This window comes from Pogona vitticeps, chromosome 2, assembly GCF_051106095.1.
Source record: "Pogona vitticeps strain Pit_001003342236 chromosome 2, PviZW2.1, whole genome shotgun sequence".
Taxonomy (NCBI): Eukaryota; Metazoa; Chordata; class Lepidosauria; order Squamata; family Agamidae; genus Pogona; species Pogona vitticeps.
The window spans coordinates 267283555-267301422 of record NC_135784.1 but is presented as its reverse complement, the minus strand read 5'-3'; the positions used below and the strand labels follow the sequence as shown (position 1 = coordinate 267301422).

At 40.2% G+C, this 17868-nt stretch overlaps 1 protein-coding gene across 50 annotated transcripts in view; it reads right to left on the bottom strand.

Moving 5' to 3' along the window:
• The window catches only part of LOC110089212 (uncharacterized), a 147965-nt gene that overhangs the window by 63030 nt on the left and 67067 nt on the right, over nt 1–17868 (bottom strand). For 27 of the 50 annotated variants that reach the window (XM_078386320.1, XM_078386317.1, XM_078386311.1 and 24 more), the window contains one exon: nt 5844–6018. The exons of 11 other annotated variants lie outside the window; for them this stretch is intronic. The gene's annotated coding sequence lies outside the window, so the exon portion shown is untranslated. Of the gene's footprint in view, nt 1–5127; nt 5401–5843; nt 6019–11120; nt 11340–17312; nt 17497–17868 lie in introns of all 50 variants that reach the window. 12 more of the 50 variants (XM_078386345.1, XM_078386324.1, XM_078386352.1 and 9 more) reach the window with 6 other exon arrangements.

Here is a 17868-nt window from a genome sequence, read left to right as displayed (position 1 = left end):
AGACTGGATGGAGGGCAGATGCGATATACTCTGATATGGTGAAATAAGCAAGGAGTGGGTACACTGGGAAAAGCCAAACTAGTAGTTGGGAACACTCAGGAACTCATTACTTGTATTTTTTTTCCTTCCATTTCAGTGGGACACTCCCCAAAAAGCTGCCACATAAAGGACTTCTGCCCAGAATGTACCGACCTATTGTTTTTCTCTGGTTATAGGGCAGCCTCTCCCATTCAGTGCCTTTGTGTGTTTTAGAATGAATGAATGGCAAATGTGACACACTCAATGGGCTGGCAGGCAGTGTGCCAGCACATTTGGGCAATGGAGTCTACTAACTAGGGATACCAAAGGGACATCTTCCACACCTCCAGCCCAGGTTTTCCCTGAATGCTGCTCCTATAGTGATGGAAGCCAGACAGGTAAAAAGGAAAGAAGACAGGAAATTGGTAGGAACTGCACACTGAAGGTCCATCATATTCCCAAAGTTAATGGCATGAGTAGCACCTCTCCACCAGCTATGGGCCTCTGTTTTCAACTTTCCCTGGGGGATTTTCCCTCTCCAAATACCAAAAAATGCCTACAAAAACCCAAGAACAAATCAGATCAGGCTACCTACACATCAGGAATTAGTCTCAATTTGTGTGGCAAATATTTGTACACAAATTAGAATGGGTGGTATTTGCATGTCCCTAATCTAAAACAGAAAGCCATATTTTATTCTAAGCCTATTTTTTCACTCTTTCTGGATTTGAGGGCCTTTTCCTCAACTACTTGTGAGTAGAATAAGCAAATATTCTTTTTTGCTTATTCTGAAGCATCCAAACATGCTAGAATAGCAGCAATATTAAGGATGTCATTACATTCAATGAGGCAATTGCTAGGAGAAGAAAGACTTTTAGTACAGTCTACCAGCCCCTCTTAACTGGCATGATCACAGCTAGAAATATTTGTTGCACCAGTTTGGCCTGATCGATATTTGGTACAGGAAGCTTCACTGTATCACTAACAAAAACTATACATTCAGAGAAAAACATTATTTTCTTTTTGCTTCCTCCCTTTCTGCAGAGCATCATGGTGTTCCATTTTTAATGGTCATAGAATATGCACTAACATGCCCACATCTTTTTTTCTGATTCACCATAAGTAGCATCCGATGACTGGCTGCACTCGGAATACCTGTAGGCATTCACATGGACCAGCATAATTTTTGCGTCATAAATACAATTTTCATTTCTCCTTCATCATTGTCACTTTCTGCAACATTGTTATTATGCCCTGCTTTCCCCATTTTGCCCACTCTGTGTACAAAGGAGCTTCTTTCTCAGTCTTTTCCAATAGTTCATATAGTATTCATGGCCAATGTTTGCCTGTGTGTGAAACATAGCTCCATGTGGGTTGTTTAATATTCTTCATAAGCTTTATGTTGTTTCTTATAAACTGCACCAATTTCTGTCCTTCCATTGAGGTCTTGGTTTCATCCGTTTGCAGCCATATGGTCAACATCATTTTTTCCCTAAGTCTATTCTCTCAATAAAGCTGGCTTTGTGGCAATGCTTCCTGAGGGGAACTATTTTCAAGTCGTTCCACATTATCATTAATTTCTCAACCATTCTAATGGCAAACTCACATCCATTATCACTCTGCAAAATACTGGGAGCCTCAAAAGTAATGAAAACATCCATCTAACTGTATGCAACTTCTTTTATGTACTTGGCAGTGAGAATGACAAAGCTGGTTAAGTGATGCTGACATACAAAAACAAGGCCAGCATCCTATTCACAACCGCAGAGTGTAACACTATGCAGGTGTTATGCTTGTACTGACAGAAACCGTGCAGGAGCTTTATCCATGTAGTGCAAGACATGGGACGGAGGCAGCTGCAGGTCCTTCTTCTCTGAAATCACCACCTGCCTGCCCCCTTAGCACAGCAGCTTCTCAGCCAGTGATGTGCGTAATACCTGACTTCAAAGGTCCTCAGGGGCCAAGGCATTCTGGGAGGAGTATTAGACAAATCCTTGGAATGTTACTTTCTAAAGTAATTCATTATTGTCCTAGTTCTGCCCCAAGTAGCTAACCACCATTATGCAATTTTAATAGTAACTCTTTGCTTCCCATTTCTCAAAAGTAATCTTAAAAGTTTTAATGCTGCAAGCCACAGGTCCATGATATAAAACACACTCTCCCGCCATTCATTCATCCACACACACAACAGAACAGAAGGCAGCAGCACAAAACACAAGGCAGAACTTGAACAATGTAGCGCATTCTTCCGCCATTTAATGAGTGTCTGGTTGATGAGTGACACTTCAGTAACATTTGAAGTAATTCTAACATTTCAGCTGTACTTTAAAATGAGCACAGTTAACCATCTTTCAGGTACACTCTTAATGCTACTGGGTGATGACTTACCTGTTACTAAGAGCAGGGTGTAAACTTCCAACCATGCTGGAAGGGTTGGAGCTTGAAACCACACTCCTCCAGATGACATTTGCAACCTGAGTCTGAAATTTGCTCTCCAAATAGACTTGGCACGGACATCTAGCATCGGTTTTTGGACTTATCAACAATTTTCCTGCACTGTCCACGATAGGTGCTTAGCCTGATAAGGTGGAGTCTTTACCACAAAAGCTTACAATTGTTTGATTTTTTTAGTAGTCCGATAAAAGATATCACCTGCACTTACGTTTGTGTAATCTTAAAGACCACTGAGCCTTTCCCTAATTCTTTCTGAATTAAACACATGTATCCTCCCTTTATTCATTTATTTTTATTCATAAATATGAAACTGAATACACTTTTGTCACCCAGAGGCACATAATTCCAAAGTGGGGTAGGTCGGTATGTTTGAAATAACTTTTATTTAAAGGATCCTCTCTTATTCCCTTTTTCCCCCAACAGTTTTAACAGAAGCAATGATTTGTGCTTGATGAACAATGCCGGTACCATCATTTTAATGTTGTCCATATGGGCTTCTAATAATAGATAAGAAACTACATTTGTATTGTATGTCTTAGAGACATTTAAAATCTTGATAAGGAAAAGCTGGTTTCATTGGCCCCACAGTTAAAGGAAAGCAGACCCTAATTAAAAGAATTCTGTTCTGAATTAACTAGTATGACATGTGCTAATTGACAGTTCCTGTGAAATGGTTCTAATTAAAGTCAATATGTCTTTTTCAATTAAGAGAAAATTAAGAATATACTAATATACATTAACAACTTAATCTGCCTTCAATATCCCATATATCAGCTTCCTTAATGTTATTGGAGAGCCATCTGACATAGATCCTCTGCTGTTTGGCTGTGAAGTTTTATTGCCCCAAAAAGAACACCAGCTATGATACATATCCCATCCAGTGAGAGTAAGACAAGAATATGTTCACATTAGCGCAGATCCTGCATGCAGAGATAATCAAACATACATCTAACAGAGATTGGAATAAGGAGGTATTTTTATAAAGTTCAGTTGCAGCATCCTCTTCAACCCACTTCTATCAGGATGTTTTGGATTACAACTCGCAAAAACCCCCATCTTGGTTTGGGCTGATGGGAGCTTTTTGTCCATCACATCTAAATGGCACCAGGATGGGGAAACATGGGTTATGACAGCTAAAATTCATCAGGATGTAAGTGAGAAAAGTCACACTTTCATTTGAAAATTATCATTTTTCATTTAGACAAGGCATGTGCTCCCTCTGTGAATTTTTAAAATAAAATATATATGCATTCAAAGTGAAAAAGCCCCTTTTCTCACTGCCCCACCACTAAATTTCAGTGTCAGAATTAGAAGAAGTTACCCAGGGAGGCATAATATCCAAATTTCAGGTACAGCTGGTTCAGATCACTATCTATCATATGGCTCGATCAAGGGAGAGATGCATAACTCTTTCACCCACCCATAAAACCTCTTTGTTCCTCCCATTGCAACATGCAGGAAATATACCCAGAAGCCATCCATGTTCAGTACAGAGGAATGTATCTGTTAATTTCAGTATCTTTCAAATCCCCTTTAGGAGTTCAGATCTTAGCAGAGATTAGGATGTATTTTCCAGAGCTGCCCAATCCAACCACGGAATGGTCTGCAGGGACCATTCCTACAAATGGTCTCCATCTTTAGTTCAAACTATTTCTGATATTCAAAATACCTTCAGTTGTATGTATATGTCTTTTTTCACTGGGCCCTGTGATCTCAAGATTCTAGTTTTTTAAAAAAAATAGATCAAGCCTGACAGTTTCCTTAGGATATTATATATCTTTATCAAATGATATATCCATCCTACCCTCATTGGGGGTAATTGTTGCAGACAGGTATCGTCTGCACAAGGCCAGAATTAAGCAAGGCAACCATGACTTTGCCCAGCGTGCCAAATTTAGAAGCCATGCCCCTCTCCCAGACTTCCAAAGACTGGCCTGGTACCCTGGTCTACCAACATAGGACAAGAAGGCAGGAGAACAATGGAAGGGTTGTTGATATGAAAGGTGCTTCTGTGGCAGCACATAGCATGACTACCCTGGGCTTGATATAACAAGTCTCTGGCCCAGACATGCAAGCAGTAATGGTGTCCACATGGAGGACTGGTCTAATACAATCACAGGTAGACTGGCCTCTCCTGTTGGAGGACACTTCTACCCAAATTTCAGCAGGCCAGGCCTTTTATACCGAACCACCTTTCCTTTGTCTTGGAATTCTATCCATGGAGACCTGGCGCAAATATATTCTCTATACAGTGTTTAAAAATAGTCTCTGGAATAGCAGATTTCTTGGCTTGCTAACTATCTCCAAATGGCACAAAAGCTGGGATTTCTTAGGGCTGGCCTGAGACATTTCCCTGTCTGTAACAAAATAGTAAACGCAGGCCCTTCATCCACCTAACTAAAGATGGATAGTTTTCAAAGCCAGACAAATTATTTTGGCACATGAGGTAGAAAAACCCAGAAGGAATTCTCCCTGTCCCAGACAATTAAAATATAATGGCAGCAACACATTAGACGGCTAACAGTTTGTTGCTGAGAGCCACAAGGAAACCTCACTCTGCCTTGTGGTAGGGCTAGCCTTGTGATTTCCTCTTAGGCCTCCACACGTGAGCATGGAAAGCCTGAAATCTCCCGTTCTTCCCCTCCGTCCTCTCACCTTTTAATCTCATCTTTGGCAGAGAACTGGGTTTGTGGTGTGGTTTGTAACCTTTGGATGGTACCGATCCACATGTGATTGCTCAGACAGATGCATCAGAGAAGACTCATTCCAGCCCTTTTTGCTATTTCCAGATTTCGGCTCCCTTTGCCTTTGTACAAATAATTAACGAAACATTCCTTCTGTTTATATCCTGACCAGCAAAAGCAGGATTGTTTGTGTGAGGAAGAAACTGCTGTGTTGGCAGGGCAAGCCAAGCACATCCTATAAACTCTAGAGTGCAAGAAAAATTTATTTTGGCAGCAGGTCTGTTCAAGTAATCAGCATGTGGGACATGATACACCATGGCCCAGGCAAGACCCCCTGTTACTAAAGCCTGTTTTTGCTCAAGTATCTGTCCCACATCTCTCCTCCTCCCCCACCCACCCTATAGTCATATTTGCCCTGCCTTGAGTGCTGTGAAATAACTATACATCCTCTCTTAATATATACATTCTGGAAACTGTTTTCCCTGTTCAAACAGAACAGATAAACATATTTTTTCAGTATTTATTTGTTCAGGAGATAGAAAACAAAGTAATATGGAGTGGTTTTAATATCTTATTGGCTTCGCTATCCAGGGCTCTTCGCCTCCGGCAGGCTTCCTTTATACACCATGCCGTGCACTTCCCCTCTCCTCCCCCTTTTGTTTGCTTTTTTAATTGAATATTTCATACCTTGGGTCTGCTGATTCTGACCCCAGTTTGTTTCCCACTTTCCACTTCATGTCATGGCATCAATTTTTAATTATTATGGTTGTTATGACAAATCTGAAACTTGGTTCAAGCTGTTGCCTTCCCTGCCTGGGAAAAAGAAAGCAGACCTCATGTTCATTTCTAGGGTGGTATCAGTCTGAAAAAAGAAAGGCAAACAAACAAGAAGTAATAGCCATTGCCATGCAATCTCATTAGATTAAAAAAAGAAGAAGTTGTTGTTTGCAGCCCTTTTCTCATTTTTCACATGTTCTAGGTTTTCAAAAATATGTGTACGAAGATCAAGTCATGATCTTGGTACAGTCCAGTTTTCCTCAACATGATACATTACTGGAATAACACATTTCGAGGGCATCATGTTGGGGACAAGTGGTCTACTGCCTTTTGTTGTTGCTTAGTTGTTAAGTCATTTCCGACTCTTCGTGACCCCAAGGACGAGAGCACGCCAGACTTTCTTGTCTTACACTGCCTCCCAGAGTTGGGTCAAATTCATGATGGTAGCTTCGATGACACTGTCCAACCATCTTGTCCTCTGTCATCCCCTTCTCCTCTTGCCTTCACATTTTCCCAACATCAGGATCTTTTCCAGGGAGTCTTCTCTTCTCATGAGATAGCCGAAGTATTGGAGCCTCCTCCAGCACCACAAGACAAAAGCATCAATTCTTCAGTGGTCAGCCTTCTTTATGGTCCAGTTCTCACTTCCATACATCACTACTGGGAAAAGTATAGATTTAACTATGCAGACCTTTGTCGGCAAGGTGATGTCTATGCTTTTTAAGACCCTGTCTAGATTTGTCATCGTTTTCCTCACAAGAAGCAGGTATCTTTTAATTTTGTGGCTGCTGTCCCCATCTGTAGTGATCACGGAGTCCAAAAAGGTAAAATCTGTCACTGCCTCCATATCTTCCCTTTCTATTTGCCAGGAGGTGATGGGACCAGAGGCCATAGTCTTAGTTTTTTTGATCTTGAGCTTCAGACCATTTTTGTGTTTTCCTCTTTCACCCTCATTAAGAGGTTCTTTAATTCCTCCTCACTTTCTGCATCAGAGTGGTATCATCTGCATATCTGAGGTTGTTGATATTTCTTCCGACAAACTTAATTCCGGCCTGGGATTCCTCCAGTCCAGCCTTTCACATGATGTATTCTGCATATAAGTTAAATAAGCAGGTAGACAATATACAGCCTTGTCATACTCCTTTCTCAATTTTGAACTAATCAGTTGCTCCATATCCAGTTCTAACTGTTGTTTCCTGTCCCACGTATAGATTTCTCAGGAGGTAGATAAGGTGGTCAGACACTCCCATTTCTTTAAGAACTTGCCATTGTTTTGGTCCACACAGTCAAAGGCTTTTACATAGTCAATGAAGCAGAAGTATATGTTTTTCTGGAACTCTCTGGCTTTCTCCATAATCCAGCACATATTAGCAATTTGGTCTCTAGTTCCTCTGCCCCTTCGAAATCCAGCTTGTACTTCTGGGGGTCCTCAGTCCACATACTGCTGAAGCCTGCCTTGTAGGATTTTGAACATAATCTTGCTATCCTGTGAAATGCTTCTGTTAGGTCCCTACCATTATTGTAATTTATCATGTCCATCTTTCAACAAAAGATTCCTTTAATATCTCCAATTTTCTTGAACAGATCTCTGGTTTTCCCTTTCTGTTATTTTCCTCTATTTCTTTGCACTGCTGTTTGTAAGGCCTAGTTGGACAGCCACTTTGCTTTCTTGCATTTCCTTTTTTGGGTGGGATGGTTTTTGTTTCTGCCTCCTGTACAATGTTACGAACCTCCATCCATAGTTCTTCAGACACTCTGTCCACTAAATCTAGTTCCTTAAATCTGTTCTTCACTTCCACTGTGTATTCATAAGGGATTTGATTTAGATTATATGTATCTGACTAGCCCAGTGGTTTTTCCTACTTTCTTCAGTTTAAACTAGAATTTTGCTAAAAGAAGCTGATGATCAGATCCACAATCAGCTCCAGGTCTTGTTTTTGCTGACTGTATAGAGCTTCTCCATGTTTGGCTGCAGAGAACATAATTAATCTGATTTCAGTGGTGCCCATCTGGTGATGTCCATGTGTAGAGACACCTCTTGCATTGTTGGAAAAGAGTGTTTATGATGACCATCTTGTTCTCTTGACAAAACTCTATTAGCCTTTGCTCTGCTTCATTTTCAACTCCAAGGCCAACCTTACCTGTTGTTCCTTTTATCTCTTGACTCTCTGCTTTAGCATTCCAGTCCCCTATAATGAGAACCTCTTTCTTTGGTGTCAGTTCTAGAAGGTGTTGTAAGTCTTCATAGAATTGTTCAATTTCAGCCTCTTCAGCATCGGTGGTTGGTGCATAAACTTGGATGACTGTGATGTTGAAAGGTCTGCCTTGGATTTGTATTGAAATCATTCTATCATTTTTGAGATTGTATCCCAGTACAGCTTTTCCCACTCTTTTGTTGTCTATGAGGGCTACTCCATTTCTTCTACGGGATTCTTGCCCACAATAGTAGATATGATAATTGTCTGAATTGATTTCACTCATTCCCATCCATTTTAATTCACTGACGTCCAGGATGTCAATGTTTATTCTTGCCATCTCTGGTTTGACCACAGCTAGCTTACCAAGGTTCACAGATCTTACATTTCAGGTTCCTATGCAGTATTTTTCTTTTCAGCATCGGACTTCCTTTCACTTCCAGGTGCATCCGCAGCTGAGCGTCCTTTTGGCTTTGGCCCAACCACTTCATTAGCTCTGGAGCTACTTGTACTTTTCCTCCGCTCTTCCTGAAGGCAGATAAGACACCTTCCAACCTGAGGGGCTCATCTTCCAGCATCATATTTTTTAGCCTTTTGTTTCTGTCCATGGAGTTTTCTTGGCTAAGATACTAGAGTGTCTTGCCAGTTCCTGCTCCAGGTTTAGTCAGAACTCTACACTATGACCTCTCCATCTTGGGTGTCCCTGCACGGCATAGCCCATAGCTTCTCTGAATTACTCAAGCCCCTTCACCATGACAAGGCAGCAATCCATGAAGGGGATAAGTCTTTAGTGAGGGCCAAATATACCATTAGGCAGGTGCCTTAACAAGCAGATTCTACGTATCATGAATGGGTACCAAACTTCTAGGACTTTGTTATCATTACACTCTTAGTGTCAAAGATGGCCAGGGGTCTCATGAGATTTTCTATCTTATGTACAAAATAAATTAGCTGTACCATCTATGTTGGCTTGTGTGAGTGGAATGGGCACCACTAATTTCTTTAGTTATGAAAGCCAGCTACAGCACAAGGGAAATGTGAAGGGAAACAGCTAGAAGTCCCAACTTGTACCCAATCCGTTTTGTTCTTGCAGTAACTAGCCCTTTGTATATATAAAAATCACTACAAGTTGCTTAAGTAGAAAAAGAAAACATCCTTACTTACAGTTGTGGAACTTCAGTTACAATCAAAAGGATAAAAAGGGTAAAGAAAGAAACTGCAGTCCATTCTGGGATACTGAAATCCGCCATGCTGGATGCATGGTCAGAGGTCAGGGAGAAGAGTTTACATGTCTGCTCAAGACAAAAGTTGGAGAAGAGATCAAACAAACAAAGGGAAGCAAAACAAACAGGAGACAGGGGCTTGCCTCAAGTCCAGGAAAAGGGATTGTGCTTATTGGTTAGTGGCATGGCATAATTATGTTAGGCAGTGAAGGCCGTTTCCCACTGAAACCCAGTGTTAGGTTGCTTGCAAGATTGTTATTTTCTTCAACAATTTATGGATCTTATTCAATAGTCCTTTATCTTTCTCCCCATAGTCAAACACTGTTAACATCCATAAACCTTAGAAATAAGAATGATCTAGTATTTGGATATACTTCAGATAGACAGGCAATACTTTAGTCATATAAAGAAAAATAGGAAGGAGAAACTGGTTAATTTCCAAGAAACGAGTATAGAATTCAAGAGAAGATGAATGCAAAATGAATGCAGATAAGAACTTCCTTATGAATGCAGATAAGAATCTTACACACCTTTTTCTAAAAGATGCACTTTTTTGTATGGACTTTTTGCAACATATAGCATAAACAGATTGGGAAAGTAAGTATGCACCCGTGCCATGTTGCATTCAGGAAATGCAGATTTGATAGGTTCACACTGAAATGCAAATGGAATAAATTTCTCACTCATTCTTTATTATCATATGCAGTGATCATTAACTGGTCCTATTAGCCAGCTTTTAATGACGGACAAGGCTATGAACCCTCATGTCTGTCTGGTGAAGCTTGTGAGATGAGCAGAATATCTGTACAGGTAATTGCTCCCACTCTCAAATGGAAGCGAAGGCTACAAAGTTTGAGTTTTGCTGCCTGAATAATATATATATATTGCACTTTGGAAATGTAATGTAATTTTACTGAGAAGCATCTGATAGGCAGAAAATAGATATCATTTATGCAGGATTCTCACATAACTTCAAAACTGTTTTTCAGCCTAATGGCTGTATAGACGGAGATACGGATACATCAACGGCACATATGCTTTTCGATCTGTGCATGTGAGAAAGAGAATATGCAATAAATGGGGCCAATTTTCAGAGAATAAATCTCTGAAAGAAAAAAAATACATTGAACTGTGTCTTGCCATTTTTTTTAAAATATGGCATTCTGATCTTGCTGTATGGCAATGACTGAATATATGGACTTTTAAAAATTCATTGGTCTAGATTCAATGGCTAGTCTCAACAAGGGTAGACCTACTGAATCAATGACATTCACATAAGGTTTGATTTAACCAGTTCCCACTGATTTAATGAGTGTCTTCTTGCTGGGTCTAACAATTTGATTTAAACCAATGTGTCTTACTTTTTTAAAACCTCCAAGTAAATATATTCACTGTAGAATACTTCCAATTTATTGGGATAAGGAGAAAACTCTCCCCCATAATTAGAAGGATTGTTAAGGAATTCTGCACTAGTGTATTTTAAGGCTGAGTGAAATGGGGAAAAAACAGCACAAGGGTTTGGAGACTGGCTATGCCTTAATGAACAGGAGGCGGTGTGTTGAGTGTGATAGGGAGGGTGAAGTCAGAAATTGTTGGGACTGAAACTCAGAAGCTTTTTTCTTTCTTTCTTTCTTCCATTTGTGTGTGAAAGGTGGTCAAGGAAGGCTGGTCTAGAGGAAGACTTGTTTTCTTCTTATTGTCTTTTCCAAGTAGTTATTTAATCATACAAGGATCTGCAGTGACTACAGCATTTGAACTGTTATACTTACTGGCTTGAAGACCGATGCCTTCTTGTGGCTGAGACGGCTGGCAAAAGTAACTTGCTTCAAGGGGTTCTCTTTGCAGTAGATGGGTGAGAACTGGGTTGGGGAACATGTTGCTCTCCATATATCGCTGAACTGCAGCTTCCAGCAGCCCTTGCAAGCTTAGCCATTGATGATCACTCATAGAGGCACAGGACGGCAATATGTGAATGGCCACACAATTGCCTGCTTGGGGGGGGGGGGAAGCAAGTGTATTACAACACACACACACACACACACAAATCTTTTAAGCATGGTTTCTTTTAATTGGTGCAAATAAAACAAAGAAAGATAAATGGGGAACAAACTTTTTAAAAAGTGCCACCCAGAGAATGCCACTTGCAAGCTGCTTCAGGCAGGAAAATATCTCGGTCTGACCCTGTGTGGATGCACTAGCTTCATGGGCTTTAGCAAGGCCCTTGGTTAAAAGCAACTGTAAGAGGGCTAGCCTTAAAATGTAGATGTCTTTCTACTATGGAAGAGCAGTGTGCAGCTTTCTACTGTTTTTTTCCAATCAACTAAAATATAATTATTAGCTTTTAATAATAGGAAAAGGAAGATAACTTTTCTGTGAAAGGAGAGTTGATTTTTTTGTTCTTTTTTTTTGATAATTAATTTTATTGTAAGTACTTTTGGCAGCCTTCAAACCATCACTGTAACACATTGCTTTCAAAGGTATCATGAAGGTAACTTCCTGACTTTAAGGGGAGCAATGATGAATCACCATGGTGATCTTTTTAAGAGAGAGATGGCCTCTCAGTTTCATCTGGTAATTAAAATAGACTAAAATAGTAAACCAGGGAGCTGGTATCGGTATGGAGAGCCAGTGTGGTGCTGAAGTGGGATGTGGAAAAGCCTGGTGCAAGTTCCCAAGAACCTCCAAAAAAAACCTCATGGGGTGACCTTGGACTAGCCACTATCTCTCAGGTTGACCTACTTTCAAGGGTTGTAGTGAGGATGAAGAGGAGAGAACAGGACATATACTGCTTTAAATTAACTGGAATAAAAGTGGGGTATGAATGTAATTCTAATTAAATAAAATCAGTTACACCCAGGTTTTTTTATCACTGTTCAGATTAATCACTAAGACTGGCCTGACTCAACAAAACGTGAAATAGTTTCAATTGTTAGTGGCAATTATTCAGCATTTGGGCCACAAAACATTTCTCTCTGCCTTGGTTATCTGTGCCCCAGCATCTGCAGATGCTCGATATTGTACAGAGTCAGGAATGACAATAGAATGACATCAAAATTACTTAGGAAGTTTAATGTTTAAGATCTTCTGCATCATCTCACATGCACAAAAAGACTGCCATTTTGGTATGTTTTCTATTACCAATTTAATGTTCCTTATACAGTAACCATAATTACCATCTGCAATCTATCAAACTTTTCTTTATGGATACTCCTGCAATCACATTTCCGTAATTATGTTTTAAAACCAGACAGTGAAGCAGCTGGAAAGTGACAGCTGACACCAGTCTTCATGTCCCAAGGTTCACATGTGATTAAGAAGTGTGTGGTTAGGAATGTTCCTTTCTTCTTCTCTTGAGTTCATACGTCAGTGCTGACTATTCAGCTTCTGTTGCTAAACCATGTTACTATTTTTGGGATGTCCTCACACATGAGACTTAAACTGGTTGTCGCTCCCGTTGATCTGGAATGCAAATGTGAAGCTTACACTGACCAGAAGGTCTGCTGAATTGTAAAGCTGAAATTCTAAGCTTACTTACACTGGGAGAAAGCACGCTAAACTTAATGAACTTACTTCTGAATAGATATTTATACAGTTGCACCAGTTATGTTCTACTTTCTTGCTCAAAGCAACAATTTTCATATCTGGCATTAGCAACAAATAAAGTTTTTTTTCCAGAACAAGGAGGCATACTTAATGGAGGGCAAGCTGCACAGGCCCAAAAGCCAGTCTTAAGATGCCAGGAACCACTGGAGACCACACAGCGCACACAAAAAATAATAATAAAGCAAAAAGTGAATAAAAGTCTTCTTCCAGTTTTGTTTTGTGTTTGAAAGAGGGGCAAAACAAGAAAAAGTGTCCCCTCCACCTTATTTTAAGGCAAAGTTACCAGTTTATGTTTCCCTCCCAATTTTGGAAGTGAGGAGTTTGCATGCCCTAAGGGGATCTCAGAGTCCATAAAATGCTCCTGGGTGTGCAGGCTGATTAAGGGCTGCAGGACTCCCATTCCAGCCATAGCATCTGTACATGGTAGGAAGACGCCTGGTGCTCTCAAGCCCTATGGGGGAACTCACAGAAGCCCTAGTCACAGAGCTTGTAATTTGCCATTTTAGCATTCAGGGTGAAAGTAGAACCATCTCCCAGCACTCTGCTGTGAAGCATAGGTGCAATCCCCCAAAGAGAAAAGAAAAGGACAATGTGGTGTCCAACAAAAATGAAGAGAGAGAGTTTATGCTTTCCAAAAAAGGAAAGCAAATAGGGCCAGCATGTGTTGCCATTTATTTTTTGAACATTTAACAGTAGCTTGAACTCTAGATTTCAGTACCCAAATGGAGTTGCTCCATCCCAATTCAGTCCTGCCTATTCAGGTAAAGATCAGAAAGGAAAGTGTAAACTCATTCACCCAAACACAACTACAAAACTCCATATGACTGAGAATCTTCCCTTATCAGGGTTCCAGACTGTATGGTTCTCTAAGACCACTCACCTTCACATGCTCACTATTTTTTTCCATTCAGACCTTCCCAGTAAAGACAGTGTCCCCACAGTCAGCAGAGATGGGACTGCAGCACATGTCCCTGTTCCCCTGTGGGATATGGATTGTCTCAATACTTAAATAAGAATAGCATTTCTGAACAGTGAGATAACTGCAGAGTTTTGTGCTGTTGTTGTGAAGTTTTTTAAAAAAAACTATTATCTTTTAAAAATGCTTTTAAACAGTTTTGTATCAAAGTTTTATTGTAAACTGCTTAGGTGCTTTATGACAACAAGCAGCATACAAATAGAACACGACATCGTTGTTTGGAACTGCACCATCCAGCACCAGAGCAGCCGCAGTGGCATCCAACCACCACTAGGAGAGGAACAGTGTACAAATGTTATGGACAAATTTAAATAATCATGTTCATGCAAGAAAAGTTTGCACACTTACTTGCCGCCACCACAGACATGATGCAAAATAATTATTGGGCAATCGAATCTAAATTCCTATTCCCAAACTGTTGTAGCAAGGAATAGGGAACTATTGGCCATCCAGAGGCTTTGGACACCAACTCCCAGAAGTGGCCAATAGTTAGGGATCATGGGAGCTGTAGTCCAAAATATTTAAAGGACTAAAGTTTCACATTCCTACTGTTTTACCTCAATTTTTTTAAGGTGCAAGGATTGCCAGAGATGGATGGATGGATGCACAGATGTGCACATTTGCTACTCTTTTATTATTTTGTATGTATCGCTAACATGTGCTGGATTATGGAGAAAGCCAGAGAGTTCCAGAAAAAATCTACTTCTGCTTCATTGACTACGCAAAAGCCTTTGACTGTGTGGACCACAGCAAACTATGGCAAGTTCTTAAAGAAATGGGAGTGACTGACCACCTTATCCATCTCCTGAGAAATCTGTATGTGGGACAGGAAGCAACAGTTAGAACTGGATATGGAACAACTGACTAGATCAAAATTGAGAAAGGGGTATGACAAGGCTGTATATTGTCTCCCTGCTTATTTAACTTATATGCAGAATACATCATGCGAAAGGCTGGACTGGATGAATCCCAAGCTGGAATTAAGTTTGCCAGAAGAAAGATCAATAACCTCAGATATGCAGATGGTACCATTCTGATGGCAGAAAGCGAGGAGGAATTAAAGACCCTCTTAATGAGGGTGAAAGAGGAGAGTGCAAAAAATGGTCTGAAGCTCAACATCAAAAAAAACTAAGATCATGGCCACTGGTCCCATCACCTCCTGGCAAATAGAAGGGGAAGATATGGAGGCAGTGACAGATTTTATTTTCTTGGCTTCATGATCTCTGCAGATGGGGACAGCAGCCACGAAATTAGAAGACACCTGCTTCTTAGGAGGAAAGCAATGACAAATCTAGATAGCATCTTAAAAAGCAGAGACATGCCCTTGTCGACAAAGGTCCGCATCGTCAAAGCGATTCCCAGTAGTGATGTATGGAAGCGAGAGCTGGACCATAAAGAAGGCTGGCCACCAAAGAATTGATGCTTTTGAATTGTGGTGCTGGAGGAGACTCTTGAGAGTCCCCTGGACTGCAAGGAGAACAAACCTATCCATTCTGAAGGAAATCAACCCTGACTGCTCACTGGAAGGACAGATCCTGAAGCTGAGGCTCCAATACTTTGGCCATCTCATGAGAAGAGAAGACTCCCTGGAAAAGACCCTGATATTGGGAAAATGTGAAGACAAGAGGAGAAGGGGATGTGAGAGGGCAAGATTGTTGGACAGTGTCATTGAAGCTACCAACATGAATTTGACAGGAAGGCCTGGTGTCCTCTGGTCCATGGGGTCACAAAGAGTCAGGCATGACTTAATGACTAAACAACAACAAAAATGTAGTAGTAGGAAAATATATAGTCCCTCCAGTCTATATACATAGGGTTTTTTTAATAAGCTATATAAAGTAGCCTGTGGATAATGGGCTTTATCCCAACTTAATCACAGTTACAACAAACTTAACATTACTCAGTGGGACAAATTGCTGCTGACTACTTAGGCCCCATTGATTTTAATTGGTTTACTCTAATCAGCAGTGAGTCCAGATTCAACCCAATAGAAAGTTTGAGCTTTTGATAACGTTCCAATTTAGAAAATGTGCAAGCTCAAATATTTAATTTTGAGTGTGCTGTGTGGGCATTGCTCCTCTATAGAACATTGTCTTTCAGTTAAATATAGGTATAGTTCATGTCTCAGTCCACATAAGTATACTTTCTGAAGACATTTGTTTACGCATTGTCTTCGATTGCCTCATTCCCCGAAACTTCAGACCTGCAACATAAAATCAGGGTCCTGGATCTAAAGCGGAATAAGTAATAGCTTGATAGCTTCTTGCTAACTCTTGAAAGTGCTGTGCAGCTGCTGATGTATGTTTGTGCTGGCATTACTGAGTGGAGCCCTGGGAATAAGGAATCTGGCTTCGGAGAAACAAGAGCTAGCTTCAAAGAAAAGAACAACTCTCCCCAGCTGATAGAACTTTTACTGAAAGGAAAACAACAATGAAGTAAGAAACACAACAGTAATATCTCCTGTTCCTCCTCTGCAATCCTTTTCAAAACTTTCTTTTCATTTATCTGATTACTCACTTCTGTCTCCACAATCTCCATTTTGATGGTTCTAGCTTTTCTGTTAGTTTAGGTGTTTGATCGTAGATTACGGTGCTCCATTACTTCAAAGCACATTATATTAGTTTTCAAAGAAAAAAAATTATTGTAATTGTGATACATCCTTGGAGGTTTCCATAAGTTCGAAAGCCCTGTGACTAAGGAAATGATCTGAGGTATGTTTGGATGTATGTTTTTGTACAGATTAAGAAAGCATTGTATCATAATAAATGGCTCACTTAGAGTTGCCACTTCCATGCTAACTCGTGTTATTACAACTAATGAAATTTAGATCAGACTCTTCAAGTGGCTCAGTGCTTTTTGAGCCACCAATTGCTTTCATTTTACTTCTTATAAAAGGATTGGCATTCAAAGTATGGGAAGGAAGGAGGGACGGGAATTGAGTTCATTTTGTATATTTCCAAAATTGAACATGAGGGAAATAAAGGAGAGAAAATGTTATCATAAGATTCATAGTGTTGCCCCCTTTGAAGCAAATTGGGAATTTCACCACTGTAATTAAAGACAGAAGGGGCATATTTGTGTTTGGCAATCATGAAAATAAATTAGCAATGCCATTTCTGTCATTTTACACCCACTAAAGATGCTCTCTGCCATTTTTTTAATTCCAGAAAATATTTTTATATGCAACATTTCCCTTTTTTTAATTTCAGACATTTCATAAGTGTGTGAATGCAACTGTGCACACACAAGAGAGATACACACAGCTCATAGGGTAGTTAAACTCACCGGGTGATTATAACACAACATCAAGAAACTTTATACCAAAGTCAAATCATGCAAAATGTGTGTTTCTTTCAGTACCATATTAAAGCTCCAAACTTACATTTACTTCAGACTAAACCCCAATGGGAAGAGAAGGGGATGACAGAGGATGAGATGGTTGGACAGTGTCATCAAAGCAACCAACATGAATTTGACCAAACTCCGGGAGGCAGTGGAAGACAGGAGGGCCTGGCATGCTCTGGTCCATGGGGTCATGAAGAGTCGGACATGACTAGACTAAACGACTAAACAACAACAAACCCCAATGAGCTCTGTGGTAGGTACTTCCAAAAAAACCAACAACTATGGATCTGGTGGCGATTGTTAAAAATAAAATGTTCCATTTATAATGTAGATTATTTCACCTGAGTCCCTGTGGGGTGGCTCATGTTCCAAGCAGGAGGGGGCTCACCTGAGACTTTCAACATAAGGTGCCCTACCTGCTCAAACTACAGACTATGCAAATGTGGCAATAGAGATCCATAGAGCACCATTGTATTCTGAAAGTACAAAAGAACTATGTCTGGAAAATTTCAGTTTTACAAGACAGAAGCAAGCAGTCATTACTTAAAGAGATGGTTTTATCTCTTCAGTTGTAGTCTGCTAATGTATGTATG